This window comes from Protopterus annectens, chromosome 5.part1 (assembly GCF_019279795.1).
Source record: "Protopterus annectens isolate FY-2018-M chromosome 5.part1, PAN1.0, whole genome shotgun sequence".
NCBI classification, from domain to species: Eukaryota; Metazoa; Chordata; order Ceratodontiformes; family Protopteridae; genus Protopterus; species Protopterus annectens.
In genome coordinates, this window is record NC_056736.1 from 750,905,294 (window position 1) to 750,924,128 (window position 18,835).

An 18,835-nucleotide genomic window follows, 5' to 3' on the forward strand; every position below is an offset into this window, starting at 1 on the left:
TTCACACATACACTAGAATGTTTATAAAGGGCACTAGTCTCTTTTTTACATTATATCATAAATGTGTCCATATATTCTATTTTGTCTTTCCTACATAAAAAGCAGGACAAGTGTTGCACATAACCAAATAAACTACTCTTTTACTCCCACAATTACCTTTCCTAAAAACAACCCTACTTCCTAATTTATTATCCAAAACCAACACGTCCTTTTTAATAATGAAGAAACACTGTTTGCATCTACCACATGGACCAGTCCCCCTATCCATAACTACACTTCCCCCGTTATTGTCAATATTTTGTTTGAAATTCTTTCCTGTTTTGTAAGTAAAAACAGGATCATTACCCATAAGGTCATGTAACTCATTACTAACTTAAAAAAAAAATTGATATACTAAGTGGTGATAAGGGAGAAGAAAGGAATATGCAAACAGGTGACTAGGATAAACAGGATCAAATAAAATTCTTTGCGGAAAAGTGAGAAGGAGAAAGGGAAAAAATAAAAGTTGCAACAACAAATGATGCAGAAAAGGGAAAAGATAATGTTTCAGTGTTAACAATACCTGCAAACAGTATTAGAAATGAAGTTGGAGGTTTTACAGTAACAAAATGCTGTAAAAACATGGACATTTTATGTTTCTTAAATACAAGATGCATTAGAAAAGAGACAAGAGAAAAACTGTAGCTGTATGGAGGAAGAAAAATGCTGGTCAGTGGGAACGGAGACGTGCTCAAGCATAACACTTGTGATTAAAAGTGAGAAAATTAATATTAGTGGACATAACAGTAGTGGTACCAGGGATATTGGTACTATGTGATAGAACAAACAAGAGAAAGAGTATTAAGACTGTGTGTTATTTATGCAATAACTCACGCCTGGGTGTGGACGCTGACCAATCAGCGGGTACATTTTGGAATATTAACGGGGGGTCATTGTATGACTATGCAGACACAAATATGACAGAGGAAAACCTGTTTAAAGAGACAATATTCATGGTGCTGAAAGTATGAATAATTATGAGAGAAGAGTATAGTTGTAACTTAAGTGAGGAAAAAGTAACAATAACTTAAGTCATAAAAGTTATGAAATAAGTTATTAAATGTGATTTAATATTGGAGGACAAAACTGCACTTAGAGAGGTATATTTAAAAAAGAAACATATTAGATTTTATATTCAAAAGTTATGAAAGAAATAACAAGAGGCGAGAAGACTACAACATTTTCTGATCAAAAAGCAATATGGGCTTTAGTGGGGGATAGTGAAATGTTGAAATGAAGTAAAAGCAATAAAAATGCATATTTCATATCATCTTTATTTACTTCATCCTTCCTTCTAATCCTTCCTTACTGCTAATATGTATATTGAAGGTTCATCTAAGTCTACTCCCTTGAACTTGTTTCTCTGTACCACCTGTGTTTTGCAATGTATTTTGTTGCATTTTGTACTAACTGTTCTGAATATTAGTGAACTAACTGCCTTGTGGAGCTTTTCTCCCTGGGCCTTTACTGAAAATGGTTTCTGCTTGGCCCAGTGGACTTTCCCAGTAAACAAATGCCAATAAATAAATAAATAAATAAATATTGAACAAGAAAAACGTAAATGAGCTTATGACTATAACAGAATATTACGGAAAGTGGACTTATTGGTTAACTGTATATAAAAGAAAATATAAAAAGCCATATTTAAAGGTTGAAATAGAACAAAGAAAGACAATAAGACAACAATATGCAGACATTTTGAATGAATCCCAAAGAAATGAAAATGTTGAACAGAATAGGAGATGTTTTCTTTTCTTACATTTTGAATGAGCTTGAACTTGAAGTTGAAAAAATGTTCCATGAAAACTAGGAGAAAGTTAATTTACTAATGTTAAGAGAAATTCCTTTTAAATAAAAAACAAAAAGAGGCAGCTTCTCTGTGGTTAGGAAAACTAAAAGAAGCAAAAACAGATGCAACTATGTTGAAAAGGGGTTATTCCACGTACTCAAGAAGACATTAAGTAGACAGTTGGAAATTGTCTGTGTGACATCTACAAAAAGGAAGATGCAAAAAAGAAAAAGTATGTTAAGTTATGACATTAACAGACGAGGTAAGAAAAGAGCTAGAAAAAGAAATAAAAGATAATTATGAGAAATAATAAGGAAAGGAAAAGAAAACACAGCACCACGTCCAGATGGAACAGCATGTTGTTTTTATAAAAAGAGTAACAATGAAAAAAGGTTATGTATTCAGCATAACATTCCATCTGAGTCATCCATCTTCATTTATCCTTGACAAATGGGTTCAGTTCCGAGAACTGGGACTGTCTCAGACATTTCTACTGCTCGCGCAGGCCAAAACCTCTCGAGTTTCAATCCTACCCACAATGCTTCTCTCCTAGTTACATCAGATTGAGTTTGCAGACTACAGATACACAGACATAAAATCAGAAGGCGTGATGAAAACTGTAGATCACATGGCTTCTTTACTTATTGACTCCTGTCAGCCACCGTACCAGATAGCATGTTCTTATAAAGCCTAGCACGTGTTGCAGTAGTCCATTCTAGCTCAGCTTTAACTTTTCTCTGCATGGCTATAAAAATCTTTCATGCTGGTCTTAGAGCAGGACTAACATTCTGCTCTAACTTCATAGAATACGTTACTGGAAGTTCACCAATCTCATATTTGAAAACATCAACATACTCTTTGAAAATACTCTGGGCAAAGCTAGTACCATCATTCACACCAATTCAATGAACTTTTTTGTTAAATGAAAACAATTTCAACCTTATGCTGTCTCTGAGACCTATAATTAATTGCATGTGTCCTCGGACTATGTAAAACTGCAAGTCATTGTTGTTTCTATAAAACTGGCATGAATGAATTACTGCACCAGAAGTCTGTATTTCTTCATTCCCATATGCAACAAGTTTTGCACATTTTGCTGAATCGAGCCTTTCACCGGCTTTTATTTTATCAAACACATCTGCAGAAATAACATTGCATTTAGACCAGGTATCACCTTAAAGTCTATTGGTTCGCCATTAACTCATACAGTACAGAATATCTTGTTCTTTGCTGATAGCTTATCTATTGAATTTACTGTTTCATCAAGCACTATTACACCATCAGCATAATAAGTTCGTTCATCACCCCTGGTATTGTTACAGCTACAGTTTCAACATGGTTTACTTGCTTTTTCGACAGATTTCTTTTGACATGAGTTTGCGATGCTTTAGATTTACAAAGCATTTTGAAATGGTTCCAGTTTTCACATTTGTGATACTGCTGACCATAAGCTAAACACTTTTCTCCTTTGGGCTTACGGTTTCCACCTCAATTGCGACAGTTAACAATGAAGCGAGGCTGGGATAACACCCTGGGTGTGGCAGCACCCTTTGATTTATTTCTCTACAAACATCTTTTCGCCTTAACTTTCTGTTGTACTCTGTCAACATTCACATTAGCAGATTTGCTTTTATTGTTCGTAAGTGTACTCGTGTCCTTTTTTGTAATATCATATATCTGACAAAGCTCTGTAGCTTTGCTTAATGTAAGTTCACTATCTCAAAGCAAGATTTTTCTTACTGCGTCATTGTTCATAACACATACAAGGTGGTCTCTTATTAAATCATCTTGCAAGTCACCAAATCTGCATATTTTAGCTTTGCTTCTCAAATCAGTCCCATAAGCAACTATAGTTTCACTTGGCTTTTGATTTCTAGTACAAAACGTGTGTCCCTCCATTATAATATTCATTCAAGGACTACAAATTTCTCTAAACTTGCGTTTTAAGCACTTGGGATCTTCCCGCGTCTTGGCCTGTGCTACAAGATGGCAAATTTCATCTTCTGCATACACAGCTGGATTATACACAAATGAATGTTCTCACTCTATGGCTTCTCTGCCTGCTAAACTAAGAAGCATAAACACTTTGGTAAGTGCATCCATATCTGGAAAAGCTGTTTGTATAAAAATATACTCTTATTCAAACAAACTGCAATTTTCCTCCATACTGTCATCAAACACTAGTGGATCAGGAATTCAAAATGTTTCTGGCATGTCACCCTAACCTCGTGCTTAAAAATTATCCCAGCATTTTATATCTTGTGATTTGTAACTTGTAATTCTTTGCCGAAACACACACACAATTCCTTGGAATACTTTGTCTCGACACTGCAACACCTCAATATGTCCCGAACACTTCAGAATACATTTTAACACAATGCGAATGTAGAATACTTCGGACATTATGAGGGCTATGCTTTTCTACTAACATTTCAGTACTGCGAGTCTTTAGAACAATTTCAAACAGTTTAAAAATCATCAAATACTTTGAAACTTGTGCACTTTGAAATTAGCTTTAGGCATATGAAATGCACTTCGAATATCACGAGGAATGCTAGAGACATCTTGAGAAACTATCATTCAGAACTGCAGAACAACCATTGTGAAAATGCATCTCAGATTTTTCAAGAAGCATATATATTGCAAAATACAGTCTCAAGCACTTTGAAAAAACTTTGCGAAAATATGTTCTCAGTTACTTTGAGAAATACAGATATTGCAAACACAGTATCAAAATACTTTTTGAACACTTTGGAGATTCGCATGCCACCTTTCTCTTGGACATTTAGTTACTTCAAAACATGTTTGAGCAATTCGCAACATTTTATCGCACATTTATCCATCAAAAACACTTTATTAGATCGGAATATTTCAAAGAAAAAAACTGCCTTCTGAATTGCAAGTAACATTTACCTGTACATTTGAATTTACCACTCTAACTGCAATTCATTTTTTATTAACAAAATTAGCTTCCATACCATGTCTCTCATCCAACCATGAATTCCTGTGCTCTGAACACTTCTGTTTTGTGTCATTCTGGATATGCTGCTTCTGACACAATGTCGCACACTTCCCTGTGTGGGTAATGTGAACTGAGAGATAGACACTTCAGCTTGGGTTCGTAACATTTATTGTACAAACATTTACTTAACTTTATGTAGTAATGCACATTATCAGGAAGGCATACATTTGTGTAGATGCTGTCTAGATGGAAGCTAGCTACAGAGTGTGAGTACATGAGATTCGAGATTGCTAGAATGCTAGAATGGACTACTGCAACACATGCTGGGCTTTATAAGAACATGTTATTTAGTACGGTGGCTGACAAGAGCCAATAAGTAAACAGGTCATGTGATCTACAAAAAACATATCTGCTATGTAACACAAGTCGAGAGGTATGTGTCATATCCATTCCACCAAAGGACATTTGTATGGCCAGGGGAAGGAGGGAGGGTGTCAAGGATAAATGAAGATGGACATCTCAGATGGAACGTTATGGTGAGTACATAACTTCTTTTCCTGAAGTTGTCAATCTTCATTTTATCCTTGACAAATGGGACAGAGTCCCCAGCTACCATAAATCTTGGGCGGACTCAAGGAAGGATATTCCTGAGCACCACTGAACCAAAGGATTGGAGACCAGGTCCAATTTGTAATGAGTAATTAAGGTATGGGGGAAGCCCAAGATGTTGCTGCACAAATGTCATTCATGGAAGCTCAAGCCTGAAAAACAGCTGATGTAGCCATAGATCTTGTACAGCTGGCCTTTACTGGTCTAGGCAGGTCAATTTTCTTTTATCATAAATAAGGAATATACAGGCTCTTAGCCATCTGGCCAAGATTACTTTGCTGACTGGTTTGCCAGTTTTGGTACCCGAGAAAAAAACAAACAATTGGTCTATTTTTTGAATGTCTTTTGCTCTGTGCAGGTAAAACATAACTGTGAACACCCAGTAAATGCAGGGAGTATTCTCCTTTATTGGAATAGCAACACCCAGTAAATGGAGGGAGTATTCTCCTTTATTGGAATAGCAACACCCAGTAAATGCAGGGAGTAGTCTCCTTTATTGGAATAGCAACACCCAGTAAATGCAGGGAGTATTCTCCTTTATTGGAATAGCAACACCCAGTAAATGCAGGGAGTTGTCTCCTTTATTGGAATAGCAACACCCAGTAAATGGAGGGAGTATTCTCCTTTATTGGAATAGCAACACCCAGTAAATGGAGGGAGTATTCTCCTTTATTGGAATAGCAACACCCAGTAAATGGAAGGAGTAGTCTCCTTTATTGGAATAGCAACACCCAGTAAATGGAGGGAGTATTCTCCTTTATTGGAATAGCAACACCCAGTAAATGGAGGGAGTATTCTCCTTTATTGGAATAGCAACACCCAGTAAATGGAGGGAGTAGTCTCCTTTATTGGAATAGCAACACCCAGTAAATGGAGGGAGTATTCTCCTTTATTGGAATAGCAACACCCAGTAAATGGAGGGAGTATTCTCCTTCATTGGAATAGCAACACCCAGTAAATGGAGGGAGTATTCTCCTTCATTGGAATAGCAACACCCAGTAAATGGAGGAGTATTCTCCTTCATTGGAATAGCAACACCCAGTAAATGGAGGGAGTATTCTCCTTTATTGGAATAGCAACACCCAGTAAATGGAGGGAGTATTCTCCTTCATTGGAATAGCAACACCCAGTAAATGCAGGGAGTATTCTCCTTCATTGGAATAGCAACACCCAGTAAATGGAGGGAGTATTCTCCTTCATTGGAATAGCAACACCCAGTAAATGGAGGGAGTATTCTCCTTTATTGGAATAGCAACACCCAGTAAATGGAGGGAGTAGTCTCCTTTATTGGAATAGCAACACCCAGTAAATGGAGGGAGTATTCTCCTTTATTGGAATAGCAACACCCAGTAAATGCAGGGAGTATTCTCCTTTATTGGAATAGCAACACCCAGTAAATGCAGGGAGTATTCTCCTTCATTGGAATAGCAACACCCAGTAAATGGAGGGAGTATTCTCCTTTATTGGAATAGCAACACCCAGTAAATGGAGGGAGTATTCTCCTTTATTGGAATAGCTGGGAAAGAATACTGGAAGATTGTTCATAGGTTCATAGGTTCATACTAGGCTATCTGCCCCAGGGTATTTATAAGCCTAGCCAGAGTGTGTTTGGCTTTCGCCACCCATTTTAAATGAATTTTGCTACGCCTTTTTTCGAGGTTAGTATACTGTGCCTCTGTCTAACAGTGACACAGAAGTGATACCCAGGGTAAACCTACTATCTCCCATCCACTCATCAAGATTCCTCTTGAAGAGAGTCAATGAGGGACTCTGCCTAACCTGGACTGGGATTTTATTCCAGAGTGAAGGGAGCCTCTGGGTTATGAATCTGTCCCTCCAGCATGTCCTATTTATTTCAGTGCTGAGGTTCAAGTTTCTTGAGAGCGTAGCTCGATGGGATTTGGATTTTCTGAGGTGCGGCATGTCCATTAATTCCGGGTTGGACATGGTTTTATATGTCAGGCACAGATCGCCTCTGAGCAGGCGGTATGCCACTGAGTAGAGCTGGAGTTTCTTTAACCGGGCAGCATATGGCATCTGCTTGAGCCCTTTGATCCTCTTGGTGAGGTACTTTTGGGGTTGTTCCAGTTGCTGCAGGTGTCTGGTAAGGTACATTGCAAAAGGGGCATTGTACTCAATTATGGGCCTGATGAGGGATGAGTAAAGAGGCACGATGACCTCCCCTGATCTAGATGTGAATCCCTTCAAGATTAGGTGGGCTACATAAAATGTTTTTCTAACCACTTTGGCCACATGGTTGTCAAATGAGAGACTGCTATCAACTTGGGTCCCCAGGTCCCTAATTACTTCTTCCATACTTAATGGATTACCACATATGTGATAATTTGTGGGCACTTTATTTTTGCCAAAGGGGATGACTATACACTTTTTGGCGTTTAGCTTGAGGCCATGGCTCTGGCACCAGTTGTCTGTTTCCATGAGGCCCTTTTGTAGGATGCTTGTGTCGGCTGGAGAGTCTATTATGGCACCCAGTTTGCAGTCATCTGCAAACTTGGTCAGCCACAGTCCTTCCGTGTTAGCCTGTACCTCCGAGAAATATATACCGAACAAGAGAGGTCCCAGGATTGAGCCTTGTGGGACGCCACTTGTAACTGGTTTGGAGTCTGACATGGCTCCAGCAATTCTAACCATGTGGGTTCTGTCCTTGAGCCAGTTTGCAACCCATCTAGTGACATAGGGGTTTATATTTAAGCTGGTGAGCTTATCTATAATGCCCGAGTGGGGTATTGTATTGAAGGCTTTTGCAAGGTCCAGATAGGCTGTGTGGACCACCTTCCCCTCGTCAATGGCCTTGGTGACTGTTTCAAAGAAATCGACCAGGTTTAAGAGGCAGGATCTGCCCTTAACAAAGCCGAACTGGGTAGGATCCAGTGTCTGTAGGTCCCCAATATCTTTATTTATGAGGTCCATGATGATCTTTTCCATAGCTTTGCAGACCAAGCTAGTCAAGCTTATGGGGCGATAGTTTCCAGGATCTGTTGAGGAACCACCTTTGTGGAAAGGGACCACTGTTGCTGTACGCCACTCTTTGGGTACATATCCTGTAGTAAGGCTGAGATTGAACAGTAGTTTTATGTTTGGGTTTAGCTCTTCTTGGAGTTCATGTAGGATGCAGCCCGGGAAACCGTCTGGTCCCATTGATGCTATGTTTTTTGCTTTGGAGAGGGCGGCTCTTACCTGAGCATCTGAGATGTCAGGGGGGCAGCACTCTGCTGGGATAGATATTTGCCCTTTTGGTGGGGAAGGGGGGAAGAAGTTTTTTGCTGAACCTGTCAGCTAGGATGTTGGCAATGTCTGTGGGTTTGGTGTATTTTTTGTCATTTTGGACTAATTCTGAGTATATCTGGGAATTCCCACCCAGGTTCCTAACATAACTAAAGAAAGCCTTGTGATTATCCTTAGTGTCCTGTGCAATTTTTCTCTCGAAGCTGGCCTTAGACGATTTTATGAGTGCCCATAGTTTTTTGCTAATACTGATCAGAGATGCCTTCCCTTTTTGGGATTTTGCTCTATCATGTAGTAGCTTCCTCCTTCTATTGTATACTTTGTTTATGGCTGGGGTCCACCAGACAGGTCGTCTGCCTTTGGAGGATTGGGTCTTGGTTTTATTTGGGATTGCATGATCCATGCATTCCTGAAGGTGTTCATAGAAAGCATTTATAAAGGATTCTGCGGTCTGGGCTGTATTTTCCACAGGCCCGGGGGTTGTTGCGTCTTTTGGCTTTTCCCAGTTAGGGGTCGCCAAAGAATACTGGAAGATTAATAGTCTGATTAATATTAGTGCCTGACACTACCTTAGGAAGAAAGGAGGGATTCATCCCCAAGGCAACTCTGTCTTTCTGAAAAATCAAGTACAGCGACTTACAAGATAAAGCTAAAGCTTGAATCTCAGAAATCCTCCTGGCAGAAGTTATTGCCACAAGGAATAAAGAGCACCAAATTCCTAGGGGTACACATCTCGCAAGACCCAAATTGGGCCACAAACACTTCCTACCTTACAATGAGAGCCCAACAACATCTCCACTTCCTTATTTGAATTTGTAGAGCTAACCCCCCCCCCCACAGGTCCTACTTACCTTCTTCAGAGCCACAAGTGAGTGCAGAGACTGAAAGAAATATGACTGGCTGATATGGAAATGGTCTCAAGTGGATCAGAATGCACTGGATAAGACAGTTTAAACAGGCCATAAAAATCACTGGCTCCAACCTTCAATCCCTTCTTCTTTTCCCGGTTAGGGGTCACCACAGCAGATCATCTGTCTGCTCATGACTGGCAGTGGAGTTTTACGGTGTTGAGTTGCCAGTCTGGTGCCCAACCTTCCACAGAAGGCACACACATGCACACACTCACACCTAGGGCCAATTTAGAGTGTCCAATCTACCTACAGCATGTCTTTGGGATGTGGGAGGAAACCAGAGCACCCGGAGGAAACCCACGCAACCACAGGGTGAACGTGCAGACTCCGCACAGAAGGCACCCCAGCTGAGGATCGAACCGGAGAACCTCTTGCTGTGAAGTGGCAATGCTAACCGCTGCACCACCGCAGCTGCCCTCCAACATTCAGTCCCTACAGGATATATATTCAAACTGATGCCATGGTAGAGTCTGAAAACTACTGAGGGATGCACACCATCCATCTTATGGACTGTTCAAACTCCTGCCAACAAGGAAGTGCTACAGAAAGATTAGATGCAGGACATCCAGATTCCATAACAGCTTCTTCCCACACACTATCAGACTGCTGAACATCAAACCGATAGCCTAACCCACTAAATGGGTAAAACATTATTTATAGGTTCATAGGTGTTTACTAGGCTAATGACCACAAGGGCCTTTTTAAGCCTAGCCATCCATCCCAAATCTCTGATAAGTTCTGATACCCTTGATAAGTGTAAGCAGGGATTTGGAAGATGAACCATTTACAGATTACCTGTGTACATTAGAAACATAGGTGCCAAACCAAAGATGAATTTCCGGTTTCTCATCCAATTGTCCAAGTTGCACTTGAATTGGTTTAGGGAGGAACTCTGCTTCACATGGATGGGGAGCCTGTTCCATAGACATGGTAGTTTCTGGAATACTTACCTATCTCTCCAGAAGATCCTATTTATATCACAGACAAGGTTTAAGTCTTTAGAATGGATAATTATGGTGCTGTTTGTTTTGTGGATATGCAAGAGGTCCATCAGAGTGGGGTGTGATAATGCCCTGTATGTCAGGCATAGATTTCACCTCAAAAGCCTGTAGGGGACAGAATACAGGGATAGGGCCTTGAGGTGGTCTGCATAGGACATATTACTTATGCCCTGTATTCTTTTAGTGAGGAACCTCTGTGGACGTTGTATTTGTATGTGCAATATGTCATTGTTATTTGCATAACTCTCTACATAGCTCACTTTATATGTCTTTACCTGCATTATGAAAACTGCATACTGTAAGTTTATGGCATACAACTGGTGGTGGGTACGTTTTTTACATGCACGCCTCTTTATTTACTTACAGTACTGGTTTCTATATATTTCCACTGAGTCTGTTCCTGTTGTTGCTGTACTTGTTTTGTTTTGTTGTAAAAAAAGCTTTCATTTTTTACTTTACTTATTTTTAGTATCTTATTTGATTTTTATTTATAGTTTAAATTTTTATTAATTTAATCTAGCTTCCTTCTGTAAACTGTAATTTTTATGGTACGAGCCTGGGTATTGAAATTTCGTGCAGTGATACGCACTTGTTCCTCTGTGTTGATCTGTATGACCATAAAGTTTACTTTGACATTGACTTTTGTGCTGTGTTTACATTTTGTACGTAATTCTTTTATTATGCATTTCATACCTTAGTAACAGTAACAGACAGCTCATGTATATTTAACAATTTCACTGCTGATATTCAGAGACTTTTCCCCTAGGATTCAGAAAGATTATCAACATCAGTGCTAAATGCACAAAGCAGGACTGCTAATTAGCATAACAGCAATACTCTCCAGAGACACTGCAAAGATGCACCAAGAAACACCTCAGTATCTAGATTCGTATTCAGCTTGTTGGTCAGCAGGGTGCATGGAGGTATGGTGCTGACTTCTTCAGTCTAATGGTCAGTGGGGTGCATGAAGGTATGGTGCTGTACTCTTCAGTCTGATGGTCAGCAGGGTGCGCAGGGGTATTGTGCTGATTTCTTCAGTTTGTTGGTCAGCAGGGTGCATGCGGGTATGGTGATGTCTTCTTTTTCCATTCGACTGTCAGTCTGTTAATTATGTAATTAAAGAAATATCTTACTGAAACAGGCTTTTAGTACCCGGTCTAGATTTGTTGATGCCTCACTGTTGTCAGCATGTTCATAGGTTCATAGGTGTTTACTAGGCTAACGACCACAAGGGCCTTTTTAAGCTTAGCTATGCATCCCAAATCTCTGACAAGTTTTGATACCAAAGCATGGGCCTGGGAGAGGAACCATTTACAGGTTACCTATGTTCATTGCAGACACAAGTGCCAAACTAGGGAAGAATTTCTGGTTTCCCATCCAACTGTCCAGGTTGCACTTGAATTGGGTTAGAGAGGAACTCTGCTTTACATGGATGGCAAGCCTGTTCCATAGACAATGTAATCTCTGTGATGCATATTTATCTCTCCAGCAGGTCCTATTTATATCACAGGCAAAGTTTAAGTCTAGAATGGGTAATTCTGCTGCTGTTTGTTTTGTGGATATGCATGAGGTCCATCAGAGTTGGGTCTGACAACGCCCTGTATGCCAGGCATAGATTTCTCCTCAAAAGCCTGTAGGAGACAGAATACAGGGATAGGGCCTTGAGGCAGTCTGCATAGGACATATTACTTACACCCTGTATTCTTTTAGTGAGGAACCTCTGTGGACATTCCAGCTGTTGGATATGCCTGGTTAGGTACATACCAAAGGGTGTATTGTACTCAATGATAGGTCTGATGAATGCCAAATACAGTGGAACAATGACTTCCTTGGACTTAGATGCCATACCTTTGTTTATAAGTTGCACAACATAGAATTATTTCCTCACTACTGCAGACACATGATGGCCAAAGGCTAGATTACTATCTATATATGCCCCCAAGTCCCTGACTACTGGGTCAACTCTAAGGGGTGTGTTGTCAATACGATAGTTACCAGGGATGAATGACTTCCCAAAGGATGCTATTATGCATTTTTTTGCATTTAGTTTTAGTCCATGGCTCTGACACAAGTTGTCTGTGTCATACCCTCCTGGAGAACATTTGTGTCAGAGTGAGATTCCATGACAGCTCCCAATTTGCAATGATTTGCAAATTAAGTCAGCCAGAGACCACTGACTTTGGCCTTGACTTCTGAGAAGTAAATGCCAAAAAAGAGCAGTCCAAGAACTTGTCCCTGAGGGACTGCACTTGTGAATGCCCTCTTTGTAGAGGTGGACTCCCCAATTCTAACTTCCTGGGTCCTGTCTGTGAGCCAGTTGGCTATCCACAGGGTGACATATAGATTTGTACCTAACCTTTTGAGTTTGTCAACAATGCTCGAGTAGGGTATTGTGTCAAATGCCTTGGCCAGGTCAAAGTAGGCAGTGTGAACAATTTAGCCCTCATCCATTGCTTTGGTGACCCTCTCAAAGAAGTCCACCAGGTTGAGTAGGCATAATCTGTCCCTGACGAAACCAAACTGGGTTGTGTCCAGTGTCTGGAGGTTTACTATATCTCTCTACTGATCATCTCCATGATAATTCTTTCCATGCCTTTATATATATGACTAGTGAGACTTATGGGTCTGTAGTTACCAGGGTCTGTAGATAGCCCACCTTTTGCAGAGAGATAACTGTTGCCTTTCTTCATTCATGAGGCATGAAGCCTATTTGGAGGCCAAGTTAAATAGTAATTCCATTGGCCCTAATAGGTCCTGTTTCTTGCTATTTAGATGGCATCCTGGAATATTGTCTGGGCCCACTGATGTAGTGTTCGTAGTCTTAGAGAGAGCATTAAGGACCTGTTCCCTAGTGATAGTAGTGGGAGTTATATTTGATGATATTTCCTGAGGGAAGGTTGAGGGGGAGAGAGGAGTAAAGTTGGAGATTAATTTATCAGCCAGGAGGTTTGCTACATCTTCTGTCTCAGTATAGGTGGCTCCATTTACATTAAGCTCTGCACACAATTGTGTATTGCCTTTGAGGTTGCTGACATAACTAAAGAATGCTTTGTGGATGGCTTTGGACTGGGAGGCCAAATTTACCTCAAATTTGGCTTTGGTAGACTTTAACTGTCCTTTGAGTTGTTTATTTAGTTTCGTGAGAGTGTTTTTATCCTGCTGGGGGCTGCATCTCCTAATTTTTGTCATGATTTTCTTTCTCCTGTTATACAGCCGATTGATTTTATGATTCCACCAAAGTGGCTTGTTTTTTGAGTTAGTTCTGTACTTTCTCCTGGTGGGTACAGCTGCCTCTATATCAACATGCTTGTACATGGTTTCTGTGAACAGTTCTGCACAGGTAGCAGTGTTCTCAGGGTTTATGGGGGCTTAAATTTTGCCAGGTTCTCACTTAATAGCAGGAGGTTAGCCTTAGAATAGTTCCTGAATATTCCAGGTTTATCTGGGGGTCCAGGTTTTATTTTTACTTCAAATGACCATTTTGTGGTCTGACTTTACCAGTGAAGGCATTAGTGTGCAGCAGTCTCCCACATTAGTGAAGACCAGATCCAGTATAGTTGCACCCCTGGTTTATGTATTGATTATCTGATCCAGGGAGTTTGTGTTTACAAAACGCAAAAAGAAAAATCGAGCAAAGCTAGACTTCTAACTGTGTGATATCTTAAACCACTTGCATCAGAGGCCTCATGGGATATATGCAAATAATTCTTTAAGGATATTAGGTGTTTCAGCCAAATGGCAATTTTGAAGGCCCATGAACTTTTCTTTTACTGTCGTTTTTAAATCTATTTATAGACAATTTCAAGCCATTAACACCAAACTCCTTTAGCTGTGGACATACATATTTCTGCCTTATGACATCATCAGCATAACACATGAAAAATGTTGGAAATATGGAAACACAGGGTTGTCATACCCAGTTGATATCCATAAACATTAGGGTGTCTACAAAATATCTCAACTAACAAACTAAAACAAAGAGTAAAAAGGTCACACAGATAACCAACTAGTTAAAAACCACAAAAAGAAAAATCTAGCAAAGCTAGGCTTCTAACTGTGTGATACCTTAAACCACCTGCATCAGAGGCCTTATGGGATATATGAAAATCACCCTTTAAGGATATCGGGTATTTCAGCTAAATGGCAATTCTGAATGTCCATGACTTAAAGGGTGATTTGCATATATCCCAAGAGACCTCTGATACTAGCGGTTTAAGGTTATCACACAGAAGTCTAGCTTTGCTAGATTTTTCTTTTTGTGTTTTTTTAACCAGTTGGTTATCTGTGTGACCTTTTTACTCTTTGTTTTAGTTTGTTAGTTGGGATATTTTGTAGACACCCTAATTTTTATGTATATCAGCTGGGTATGACAACCCTGTGTTTCCAAACATCAACTATTTCTATTAGGCTGTGTTGATGATGTTATAAGAAGGCAGAAACATGTATGCTCACACCGAGAGGAGGTTTGGTTTCAATGGCTTGAAATTTTTCATAAATACACAAAAAAGTAAAAGAAAAAGTCATGGACATGTAGAATTGCCACTTAGCTGAAACACCTGATATCCTAAATGGCGATTTGTATATATCCTATGAGGCCTCTGATGCAGGCAGTTTAAGGTATCACACAATTAGAAGTTTAGTTTTGCTAGATTTTTCTTTTTGTGTTTTTTAAGCAGGTGGTTATCTGTGTCACCTTTTTACTCTTTTTTTTTTGTTTACAAAACCCAGGAATCTCTGTGCATGTACATTTGGTATCATACAGAATTCCCAGTTAATAGTGAGGTTCCTCAACAGGAGAATCCAGGGCCTCATACATCTACCATACACAGATAGGCTAAAAGCCCTTTCCCTCTACTCAGTTTCACACAGACTCCTCAGGGGTGAACTCTGTCTGTCATACAAGGTAATCATGGACCCCACCTTGATGGGACTGCTGCACATCCACAAGTCAAGTTCCACTCGAGTAACCTGCATGCACGGCCTCAACTTGATCTGTGACATCAACAAGATTTGTTGGCAGGACAGATGTGTCCCAGAGACTCCCCCCATCTATGGAATAGTCTCCCTCTCCACATCAAGCAGAGTACCTCTTTACCCCTTTTTAAGCACAACCTGGATAACTGGATGGGAAACAGAAAATATACCCCTGGGATTCCACCAATGTCCCTGCTGGACAGGGACATTGGCTGCTGATTTCTCTAAACATGGGCTAAACTCTTGGCTAGGGTTATAAGGGCCTTAGGGCCAATAGCCTAGTAACCTCCTATGATACTATGTAATTAAAGTCATCCATGAGTATGGTATTGGGTTGGATGGTTAGTATTTCTAAGTTTAAATACATGGTATGCATTTCCTGGGTCATAAGGGGGACCTATAGCTTGCAAGGAAGTGGTATTGGATTTTACCCATGGTGATTTGAACATGGAACATCTCAAGTGCATTGTTCTGTTTGACCAGGCTTGAAGTACAGGGGCTACTTCTGCTCTGCAGAAAGTTCACACAAACACTAGTTAATTTTTGGTGACTGTGTTTATTAGCTGTTTAAAATCTTCATTCACCGGTAAGTAAATAATGATGTGTACAGAAGCACAGGCAGTTATGAACACTCTTTAATGAAGCCAGTTCCACCAAACAAATTACAATGAAAGGATTACTCCATCTGATAACTTGCAAGTTGCACACTCGTACAGGTTCTGCTGCATTAGGCTGTCACGTTTTGGATCGTCTCAATTTCAGTAAGAAGTATATTCTCAAGTACTTGTGCAGCAAACAAAGGAATACTATTTAATGACTTATAGACCAACGTTTGCAGGGCACAACAAAAAGCAAATAAAAATAACCATAGATTATACTTTTTGTTAGCAGCAATGACACCATCTGGCACACCAAGCGCTTCTACAAATAAAGGCTGAAAACTGCTCAAAGTGCTACACTGTCAGTGGTAATTATGATGCAATAACTACTAGTCATTAATAAATTAATTAGTATTTAATGTGTTAATGAGAAAAATATGAAAGTGTCGTGGACATGGAATGTTAAACTACTGCAGCATTAGACTTCAGCTGAACAGCATCATGAAGCAAATCACAAAATGACTCCCCAGGAGAAAAGACAATCTAACACATGCAACAATAGACAATCCGGTGAAGCTGAATTTAAAAACGAACCAAGAACCCTTTTAAAAAACTCAGCAGGCACACTGGACCCAATAAAGGCAGGTGCAAATCACTCGTATTATGTAAACAACCACCAAACAGTAGTACATCCCTGAGGAAAATTCTTACTAGGTGACACAAACATACTAAAATAAAAATACATTTTTTTTTCATTCTTTAATTACCTGGATAACTGGTTCTCTCAAATACTGAAGTAGGATCACTACCACCACGTACTACAAAACAGAGAAACAAATATGTCAACTCAGGAAAAAAAGTAATAAAAATATTCATCTACAGCAGCTGGTGAATATTTCATGCACACTTAACCATTTCCAAATATTTACACAAAAAGAGAAGCTGTTTACTCCGAGACACGACTTAAGAGAAAGTTAAAAGACTTGTATTCCTCCCAGCCTGATCAACAAGCTTCTTTGATGAATCACTAGTCCAGTTATCCCTTTATCCCATGCAGCAGTGCACTTCTTCAACACCCCATGGGGGTCCCCACTATCCAGAGGGACTTAGCTTCATGGAGCTCTTATCTTTCGAAGTCATTACATCAAGGTGGGAGCTGACCACTGAAGAACAGTCATTCTTGACTAGTTTAGGAATTTCTAGGGGTCTGCACCTACAGCTATGGCCCTTTTGTTGACCCAGCAATGTTTGATGCTCTTTTACTCCAAACTCATATCAGCTGTATGTTTCTAGAGATCCATAACGTTTACCTAGAGTCCAAGTATTTCATAGATGAATTCACACTCTCTCTTGATCTCTGTGTCTATGATTTCACATTTACAGGCTTCTATAGCTGGTACTTCTACAGCAGAACCAAGTCAACCCCCCCCAGTCCCCCAGGATGACTGAGCAGGCACCCCCTACTCACTCCCAACCCCAGTGTCTGGGCTGCTCATCACATCCAGCTAGGGCTCATTCACTAGGATAACTTTATAACAAGATGGGTTTTTACGGTTCCATATCAATAGCCAGAAGATTTTAGTACAGTTCATATATTAGACTATAAATAACAGAAGCAGGACTGTGGATTACCTTGTTTGAGTTATACAAAGTCAGTCATGTTAAGGTTACCACTCTCCTATCTAGGAACACAATAAAAGAGTCTTCGTGAGTTTTGTTCAAGCAGCTTTATTTTATACAAATACATCACTATAGAAGTTTACTGACTTTAACTTAAGTAACTTCTATACAAATGAACACCTGTGATAATGCATGCTCTTTCTCTGGCTGCTCTTTCAAAATGGCACTAGGGATTGCACTTGTCTGGAATTTATAAGTGCATGTACAGCTTTGACATGAAGATATAGCACACACATCACCTGCACTCTGATCTGCATCCTCGCTCTTTTGAGTAATAGATTGTACAATGTTATGAGTCTACTTGGCATGCAGAAATCACAGGTAATTCTCTGTCATGCATTATACAATACTAAATACACATGTATATACAATCAAGTCCACGTTGCTGCATATTTCACACTGGGCTTAGATACTTGTCCATATCATGTGACATAAAACTGGGAATTAGATTTAGCAACTGGAACTGTCTCTGCAAAATGATTGACCTGTGGAGTATTCGAAACATTTTCTGGAATGGAATCAGAATTTTGAAGACATTATGATATGGGAATAGTGTCTGATTCACTCTTAGATTTGAAATCTGCATCACAGAAACAATGTTGTGATGGTGATGGTGATTTTGGTAGTACAGGAATAAGATGTCTGTGGTTCCTACTATATTCCACACCCTCAGAGTCTATCAGGTAAGATCTCGACTTGGCACATATGCCTGTAATCTGTCTGAGTCAATCAAAACCTCTTCTTATCTGGATTCATACTGTCTCTCCTTCTCTCAATGCAGGAAGTAATCTGCTCAACTGTCGTAACTAGATTCCTGGATATTATGCTTATTAAACAATTGAGCTTTGATGGTTTTACTGTTCTTGGGTTTAGGCTTCAATAAACTGGAAGTAATAGGTAGCATAGTTCGGTTTGCCTGGAAAGTAGTCTTTGGGCAGGTGAGCCAAGAATATCGTCACGGGGTATGTTTCTGAGATTAAGTAAATTCAAGACACATCGGTACTGTTATGCTTTGACCTTTCAAG

General features: G+C 39.8%; 1 protein-coding gene across 1 annotated transcript in view; it reads right to left on the reverse strand.

The window, feature by feature from the left end:
* The window catches only part of LOC122803639 (NACHT, LRR and PYD domains-containing protein 1b allele 2-like), a 466,610-nt gene extending 449,665 nt beyond the window's left edge, over window positions 1-16,945 (reverse strand). The window contains exon 1 of the mRNA XM_044073390.1: window positions 16,898-16,945. The gene's annotated coding sequence lies outside the window, so the exon portion shown is untranslated. The remainder of the gene's footprint in view (window positions 1-16,897) is intronic.
* Between the last annotated feature and the right edge of the window lie 1,890 nt (window positions 16,946-18,835).